Source organism: Capsicum annuum, unplaced genomic scaffold, assembly GCF_002878395.1.
Source record: "Capsicum annuum cultivar UCD-10X-F1 unplaced genomic scaffold, UCD10Xv1.1 ctg2816, whole genome shotgun sequence".
Taxonomy (NCBI): domain Eukaryota; kingdom Viridiplantae; phylum Streptophyta; class Magnoliopsida; order Solanales; family Solanaceae; genus Capsicum; species Capsicum annuum.
In genome coordinates, this window is record NW_025834574.1 from 140,824 (window position 1) to 150,506 (window position 9,683).

The following is a 9,683-nucleotide window of genomic DNA, read 5'->3' on the forward strand; positions in this document are numbered from 1 at the left end:
TCTATATTTTTATCTGTTACCGCTACTGAATAATTTACACTTATTATAAATTTGAATTTTTGGTATATTAGATTTCCTTTTACGGCTGTTATTATGCTTTTTTTATAGGTTTTATAATTCTATCATCTGCTAAATATAATTCTATTGGTGTATCTATTCCTTCTCTAAAACATGTTTTTATTAATATCTCTGTACCTTCAAGGTGTATATATTTTATTGGGTCTCCTTTACTTTTTATATCATTTATCTCTTTATTAATTATTCTTTTTGTTACTAGTGGTATACTAGCTTTGCCTTTTGCATATCTACAGTCTATTACATGTTCCTTTTGGCATACTACATAATATTCGTCCTTTTTCCTAGTAAAAATATTTTTTATTGTTGGTATTTTAAATATTTTTTCTACACTTAAATCTAATTCTTTTCCTTTTATTTCATCAAATATGCTACTGTCAAATATTATTTTTTGTTCTGTTCCTTCATCATTTAAATATTCTTCCTTTGTTATTATTTTTATGTCTTCTTCAGTCATTTGATTCATCTATTTCACTATCTATTTCATTATCTGTTTCGTTTTCTGAAATTTCATATATACTATCCTCACTTTCTAATTCATAATCTATATAATCTATCTGCATATATTATGTATTATCTATTTTTATTTTTGATATTTGTTTATTTTTTGAATTTTTAGGTAATTTACTATCTCTAGCTAAATGGCCTAATTTTTCACAATTATAACAAGTACATTCTTTTATAGATTTCTTCTTTCTATATGGTCTTTTGTATTTATAATTTTTTTATATAATATCTTTTTCTTGGTTTCTTGTATTTATATTTTGATTTTTTATATTTCTTATATTTCTTATGTCTTTTCCTTTTCTTATAATATCTTTCTTCATATCCAAATTGGGGTGCTATTTTATTTTTGCAACATTCTAAATTTCTTATCAATGTTTTTTCCATTTTTAATTCTTCTCTATATTTTTCACATAAGTTTCTATACCATTGTTGTAAAAATTTTATTCTTGCTCCTAAAGTATCTACTATTTTTGCTTCTTCCCAACTCTTTATTATCTTTGAACTAAATGGTTCGGGTAATTTATTAAAATATAATTTTCTTATCTCTTTACTTTCTTCTATATTATATGCTCATTCATAATAATATTCTTTAAATGCGCAAGTATATTCATCTATATAACACATATTACATATTGCTAATTTTAACATTAAATTCCTATTTGTATCTTTTTCTTCATCTTGTTCTTCTTCTATTGTTGTCATACTACCAAATTCATCTTTTATAGCTGTTTCATATTTTTTTTAATAATTCTATAGTTGTTAGTTTAGTTGTTGTTGATAATGTTCCTTCTATAGGTTTATTAGTTCTTAATACCTTCTTGCTATTTTCAGTTAAATTTGAAAACCATAATTTCACTGTTCCTACTAGTGTTCTTTTTATATATTCTGGTGCATCTGTTATGTTTATATTATTATCTAATAATTATTTTGTCATATATCCTATCCATAATTGTATTATTTTTTCTGTATCTATTACACAGTCTAGGTCTAAAAAGTTATAATTTTTATTAACTATTTGTTTTGGTGTCCATTTGTCATATCCATTATATTTTGTAAACTTATTCTTATAATATATAGGTTTTCTTATTTCTGATGTTCTAGGTATTATATTTTCATCTTTTTTTTTTATCAAGAGTATTTATTTTTGTGTTGATATTTTCTGAGTTTTCTTCATTAATTACTTCTTGTTTTTCGTTGATTTCTAAATTTTTTGTATTTGTTAATATTTCTGTATATGTTTCACTATCTTCTGAATCATAATTATCTGTCTCTTCAATATCTATATTATTTATTTCTAATTCTTCGTTTTTTATTTCTAATTTTTCCTTAAATTGATTTATCTCGTTTAGTAATTTTTGTTCTTTATCTTTTTCTTCCTTTTCCTTTTGTCTTTGTTCATACAAATCTTTTAACATTTGTAGTTCTTTTTCTAATTCAGCAATCCTACTATTTTTTAGTTTCTTCTATTTTTCGTATTTCTTCTGTAGTTTGTTGTTTTATTTTTTCTATTTCCTTTTTCCTATCTATTTCTTCATTTTCTCTTTCTATTCTTACCATTGCTGTCAATTTATCTTCTAATTTTAATTCTTCCTTTTCTAACATTAGATATAAATGTTCACCTATTTTCTTATACCTTCTTCCTAGATTAGAAAATACTATTTTTATTTTTGATCCTTCGTGATTTTCATGTATTTTTTCATCTATTATAAATTCTTCTTTGTTCATTTTATTGTAAATAGTTCATGTTGATATATATATATTCTAAACTATCTATTTGTGATTCTAATTTTGATATTTCATCTTTTTGTGTATTTATTGAGTTTTCACTAACTCCGGCAAATATATTAAAATGTAGTCTTTCTATTCTTATTTTTAATTCTTTACGTTTTTCAGAAATAATTTGTTTTAATTCTTTGTATTTTTGTACTTTATTCATTTAAACCATATTTATAATATCTTGGTGGATATCGAAATCTAATTTTACCATAATTAGGTGGTATGTGTCTCATTCTTCTAGATTTTAAATGGATTATTAATTTTGCTTCAATACTAGATATTAAGGTAATTAGGTAGACTAATCTTTGTGGGTTTTCTTTTGTTTTATTTAGACTTATATATTCTGAATAATTACTAATTAAAGATTCTTTAATTTTTCTAAAAGCTTCTTTGTTTTTAAATGGTCTTCTCATAATTAATTCAATCCAACATAAATTCAAACATATATACTACTGCTGTATTTTTTAAATAACTGGGCTCTGATACCATTACATGACTTATCAAACATAAACTCTTAATTATTCTATTTAGTCTAAGTTTCAATTAATTACAATTTATAGCCCTCTCCTATCTATTAATTATCTGCAATTCATAGTTCTCCTCATTTATTTTCTCTCTTTCACTATTTTCTATTACTCTTTTTTTTTTTAGTTTTTTTCCTTCATTTTTTGTTTTCCTTTTTTCCGTTTTCTCTTTTTTTTTCTTATTCCTTTTTCCTTTTCATTTTTCTCCTTCTTTTTTTTTTTTTTTTTTTTTGTTTTTTTCTCTCATTTTTTATTGTTGTTGTATTTTATATTTTACATATTTTTATATTTTATATTTATTTGTATATACTATATATTTTAAATAAATTTATTATTTCTAGCAGAATAGTTTAGTTGTAAATATGTACAATTTATCATTTGGATTTGTATAAAAAACATATGGATTAATTGTAATTTTTTGGGTATTAAATATATAAATATGCAGTGTGTTATTCAATGCAAATGTATCATTAGTATTTGAATTTTAAATTTATTATTTGTATTTATATATAAGCAAGTATCATTTTGTATGCTATAGTTCAAGTTGTATAAACATGTATCATTTGATGCAAATGTAACATTTATATTTGTATAATTTAGCATTTTAGATATACAAGTGTTCGTAGAAAGAAAAATAAAAATTCTTGTACAATTGTTAAAAATACAAATGATCTTGTGAACTACAATTCAAATACAAACAAAAGAAAAAAATTAAATTACAAATAATAATATAATATGAGGTCAATTTACAAATATAAATACAAAATAGTTCTTTAAAAAACAAGTGCATCGATAAAAATAATACACAAATACAAATAAAATAAAATCACAAATATAAATACAATGTACAGTCAATTATAAACTACAAATACAAAATAACTCTTTAAAATACAATTGTGAATTGTATAAAGTACAAACAGAAAAGGGTTAAAAATACTTGTACTCGAATAGTCATTTTTTCGAAAATACAAAAAATATAAGATAGAAAAAAAATAAAAAAGGTACAAAAAAGAAAAACAAAAAGCAAAAAGAACAAAAAAAGAAGAAGTTAGAGATTAAAAAAAAAGGAACGAAAAGAAAGAAACAAAAAAAAAGAAAAAAACAAAAATATAAAAGAAAAGAAGAAAGAAAGAAAAAATAGGAAGAAAGAAAAAAATACAAAAAATGAAAAAAAAATCTAAAAAGAAAAAATAAAACAAAAATAGGAAAAAAAAATCAAAAAGTAAAAAAAGAAGAAGAATAAAATAAAAAAATTGAGGTAAATATAATTACAATGCGCGATTATGATGTTTCCATCATCATCCATGACTTTTATTCGATGTAGTTATATTTTTTGAAAATAAAAAAAATTATAAAACATAAAATGTGATTAATATATTTATGTTTTATATAAATATAGACTATTGAATAAAAATGAATAACAAATGTGAATCGAATACATTGAAAATAAATAATAATATTATAAATTACGGCTATAAAAGATAATTTTGTGACAACCGGTTGTTATTTTTAAACTTCCGGAGAAAATATTAAATTTACATGAAAAAGGCAGCATAAAGCTGCACATATTGGCTTGCCTGTCCACAATAGAAAATACATGACAAAAGACAAACAGTTCCAACATTGACAATTATTGCATCCTAATAAATAGAGTAGAGTTTATTCACGATCAGGAAATAGGAGAAGCATCTGAAGGCTTGCTACGCAGGAGAGATGATGCTGGACGATAGAGATAGGAATAATGGGCTTACTTTATTGGCCAGCATCATACTCCTGCATATTAAGCCTCAAAAGATGCTAACAAAACTAAGTTAATTACCATGATGGTTTATAGATAGTTGAGACAGAGATCATTTATCTGTTTTGTTCATAGACTATAGTTTGCAGTTAATTCACATAGTTCAGCTAACAATGTTAATTGTTAGTTAACAGGTTCTTTCTATTTTGGATGCAGATGACAGACTTGGATCGACACTTCGCCGAACATGGGTATTGAAAAGCTTAACAATTTGTAGGTTCCCAATTGTAAAGTGATTTCTGCTCTACTTTGTCTGATGAATGGGCTCTTCTTTTTTTTTTTTTTTTTTTTTTTTTTTTTTCATAAAAGCTCATGTTAAGTATTGCTGCTTTGCAGAATGATTTGATTCATCAAATGACAATTGTATGAAAAGCAAACGACCTGGACCTCCAAAGGACGTCGGCAGCTGGTAGAGAAGTTCATTTTTTCCTCTTCAAAACACAAGAAAATGCGGACCTAGATCTCTAAAGGACTAGAATACAAAACACATAAGCTTCAAATCCTAACTCCGTCTTTACGGTCAGAGTAGAACTGGGCAGAGAGTTTCAAGTATAAGGTGAGGTTGATTCATCTAAGAAAAGAGTTTCAACAACATAAATATCACAAGCCAACTATAAATAAGCAAGCAAGAAGGATAAACCAGAGAAGGCGCAAAATAGGCAAACATACTTGGTATCTCAAGGAATATTGTGTAAGAAGATATAAGGAAATAGGAACTATCATATCCAACCACAGCTGCAGAATTTGTTATTTTCCTTTTGCAAGTGTAACTGATCATCATCATTTCTTTCTTTTTTGGATTTCAGCAAGTTCAGTTCCAAGTTTCTATGGCTTCTGTCCTGAAGCATATTATCAAATTGTTTAGGACAGTGAAGTATATGGAAGTTCAGATGAAGGCACTGAGAACAGAGGATTCTACTGACAATGCATCCCCTGAGCAAAAAATAAAGATAGTTCAAGAAAATTTAATCAAGTCAGAAGCATGTCAATTTGGGTTTGATTTGAATTTATCCCATCCAATTGCAAGAAGTGATTCCTCATGTGAAACATTTATTTGTTTAGTTCATTAAAAAAATATGAAATTATTGTGTCCAAACACACATGTATGTATATATAATCGTACAAGTAATATAAGATTTTTATGTTCGGATATAGTATCCACAGGGACTTGTCGATAAACTATTTTACTAAATTAGACTAAGGCCTCATTTGTTTGCACTTAATGGAGGTCTGAATCTGAATGATTCAGACTTCAGATCATTAAGTGCATTTGTTTTTTATTAAGATTTTAGTTTTTAATAGGTCTTAATTATTCAAATTTGAAACTAAGTCTTAATCATTAGGAGGTATTCTTGTATTGGATAATATTCACCACATTCTCTCCACAATAATCCATCACCACTAGTAACCACCTCTGCCATCCCACCATTGTCAACCACCACCTTGCCACCAACCACCACCACCACCACCACCAACCACCTCCACCATCACAACCACCATTTACTATCATAATTGCTACTAACCACTATTTTCAGCCGCTACCATATCTACCACTTTCATTATTTTAATTATATTTGTCTCTATCACCATCATCAACGCCAACGCCAATGCCAACACCACCATCATCAACATTATCAACCAATTCCAACTACTAGACAACTTATTTATCACAATTAGCTCCATCACTAACTACTACTGACACATCATCAACATCCACACATTCTTCGACCACCGTCACCGATGTCGCCACCTCTACCACTGCTTCAACCACCATCACTACTATAGTATATCTCTACTAATAATCATCTCCACTATCACAGCTAACGACATCTCAAACTACCACCATTACATCGTTAACCATCATGCATTCATTAAGCTATCACAATCAACACCTTCAACTACTAACATCAACCAACTTCACATCACTACCACCACCACTACCAATCGCTACCATCATAGCAATCACTACAATATCAAACATCTCTGTCATCACAACTATCATCACCAATATTATTAATCACTAACATCAATAATTACCACCACCGCCACCGTTACAAACCATCTCCATTATCACTAACAAATATAAATATTTTTTCCAATGAAATAAAAATTTTATTTTATTAAATCAAATATTTTTCTAATATATAATTATATTTTATATAAATTATATTTTTTTATTATATATGCAAATAAATAAATTTTGCATATTCAGATATTGAAAAACAAATAGTCTTGCCCATTCAGATTTCAGATCTGAAGACAACATCTTAATCATTCAGATATGCATTCAGATTTAGATGTCTAAATCTTAATAAAAACAAATGTAGCCTGATGCTAATTATTTATTCAAGAAGTAAATCTCAAAAGATGTATTTATGTCATGACACAATTTACGAGTCATGATGACACCTACTTTATCCTACCGGTAGGTAAGCCAAACTATAGCCGGAGCTAGAAACAATAGGCTAATTTGATGGAAAAAGGCATAAAAGCCAAAAATTTACAAGTAAAGACTTACAACAATAATTCAAATAATACTGATAGTTTGAAAGATAGATAAAATAGAAATAACATTCCACGACCTAGTAGAGTCAATAGAAGAGCCACTAACAAAAAGAAACATAGGAACTGTAATAGTCAAATACAAATTAGTCTCGAATAATGAAAGATTAGATATAGATAGTAGAAGAAAAAAGGGGGCAACTCCAACCCCGAAAGCTCACCCTATCTCCAAACTCAACTCAACACGATCTCGGCATCAACGACAATCACTAGTACTTGAATCTGCATAAAAAAGGTATAGAAGTGTAATATAAATACCAAAGTCGCGGGTACTAATTAGGCATCATTGGCCGACTGAGCTAAATAATAATATGAGTACAATAATATGCAAGATAAATAGCTAAGTCAAGGTAAAAAGGTAAACCAGAAATAATGGTTCAATACTGTAAGTAAACAACCGAAACAAATATAATATAAATGAAAGCATAAGTAATACTAAAAGACTGGCTCCCATATGACAGTAAATGCAAAAAAGTAAATAACTCAACGCGAGCCCCCATAAGTCTGGAGGGTGTAATCAAAGATAACTAGTAATTGAAAATATACTAAGTAACCGCATCTCAATACATAACTAAGAATCCTTCCATACCATAAACCTTGGATTAAAACCAATTCCGCAACCGTCATAAACAACCCACCAATGCTCGACTTGAATCGAAACTCGTAATCAAATGTCGAACTTGAATCGAAACTCGTATAATCAAATGTCGAACTTGAATCGAAACTCATATCATGAATACTGTCAGAATTGAACCAATCGGTCTTAAGATCATAAACCGCCAGATTGGAATCAAAATTAGTATCAACTCCCAAGTACCAAACTAGCATAAGTATAAAGGATCTTGTCTCTACAAACTCTAAAATATGAGATTTTAAAGTATAATAAGCCCAATGAATCTAGAATGAGCTAACAAGAGTCTTGACCTAAGGTGGGCGAGAGGGACCCAATTTTGATCTCCGAAATTTATTTTAAGACAAATTCTACTCTGGGCTAGGGTAAGGTATCTAAGTTCACTTCTAGATGTTAAGTAAACCACAATTAGATCTAAGATAGCAATTCTACCTAAACATGCAAAATTAGTCAATTACGCCTAATTTATGGTTACATAATAGGCTAAAAGTTCCAATATACTAATTATTCCTCTAAGACCTAATTACCAATCCATACCTAACACATTATCATAAATATACTACGAGTAAGCTCAATCAACAAGAAAGGTAAACTTACCCTATCTCGACACAGAAGAATGCCCGGTGAAAATGGCTAAATCAATGAATTTTCCTTTCGAAGAGCTTCCATAAGATGTCACGCTATCAAAGTCATAATTTACTTATCAAAACAAGAACAATGTTACCCATATTGTATTTTTGTACTTTGGATCTAAAATTACATACAAATTTCAAGTGGAGTTCGCTTCCGGAATTGCACTTTCAAAATCGTCGACGCCATTTTCTATGCTCAAGAAATATTTACCCTCAAGAATGGGTGAATTCCAAGCTCAAATGGTACTACAATCAACCCATCAATATTCTAGGAATTTTGAGAATTTATAGAGGAATTATCCATGATGAAATTGATGAGAACTTATCAAGAATTTGAAAAAAAAAAGAAATTCAAGCTTACGAACATCCCAAAATCTCCTATTAATACCTGCTCACTCTTGTCAGGCCGCTAAAACTGACAAACTGGCACCAAAGGGGCTTGCTCTTTAGCGGCCAACTTGCCGCTAAAGCGGCACACGTTGAGCTCGCAGGCTCGCTAAAGCGCCTAAGGGCCACTAAAGCGTCCAAAGGGTCGCTTTAGTGATCACAGTAGTTGCATACACTAGCTGGAGACTTGGAATTTTTCTGACTCTCCGCTGACCTCTCGAGATTCATTTGAAATCTCATATAAGCAAACAAACTATTCTACCCTATCAAATTCAACATTCTGGCTCAATGGCGCAATCAAAATTTTCACACGAGGTCGTTTCGATAAAAAATGAATCCCACACCCAAGTGTCATTTTTTTTAACTTTCGATCAATAACCCGTAATGAGTCTGAAAACCTCGAAACCAAACCAAGGGGCTACCTAATCTAAAATCGATGTTTTGGAGCTATTGGAACTATCAGATTTAGAATACGAGGTCATTTGATTGAAGTTTTTGCCCAGTAGCCAATTCTGACCAGCAAAGACTTCAAAACAGAGAATTGTCTCTAAAAACCAAATGAATTACCCGATAACTAAATTGTTAGCTCCAGTTCCCTCTAGTTTATATATACTAGATACATTAAAATAGTAAATATTAATATAATATTACTATAATGATTTAACTAAATAACCAATCATTACTGAGTAACATGAGTCAACTAATAATATTTATCGACATCAATATAAATTAAATTAATTAATTAATATAAAAATATTATATATATATATATATATATATATATATATATA

General features: G+C 28.4%; 2 long non-coding RNA genes across 3 annotated transcripts in view; one reads left to right on the top strand and one right to left on the bottom strand.

The window, feature by feature from the left end:
• Positions 1-5,490, bottom strand: part of LOC124890976 — an 11,758-nt gene extending 6,268 nt beyond the window's left edge. Inside the window, exon 1 of the long non-coding RNA XR_007049474.1 lies at positions 5,350-5,490. This is a non-coding gene — a long non-coding RNA (uncharacterized LOC124890976). The remainder of the gene's footprint in view (positions 1-5,349) is intronic.
• LOC124890975 lies at positions 4,393-5,830 on the top strand. 2 transcript variants are annotated; one of them, XR_007049473.1, is made up of 3 exons: positions 4,403-4,893; positions 5,017-5,371; positions 5,487-5,830. It is a non-coding gene; the product is annotated as an uncharacterized LOC124890975 (long non-coding RNA). The 2 variants fall into 2 exon arrangements; XR_007049472.1 differs by having other exon boundaries at positions 4,393-4,893; positions 5,017-5,830.
• The last annotated feature ends 3,853 nt before the right edge of the window (positions 5,831-9,683 follow it).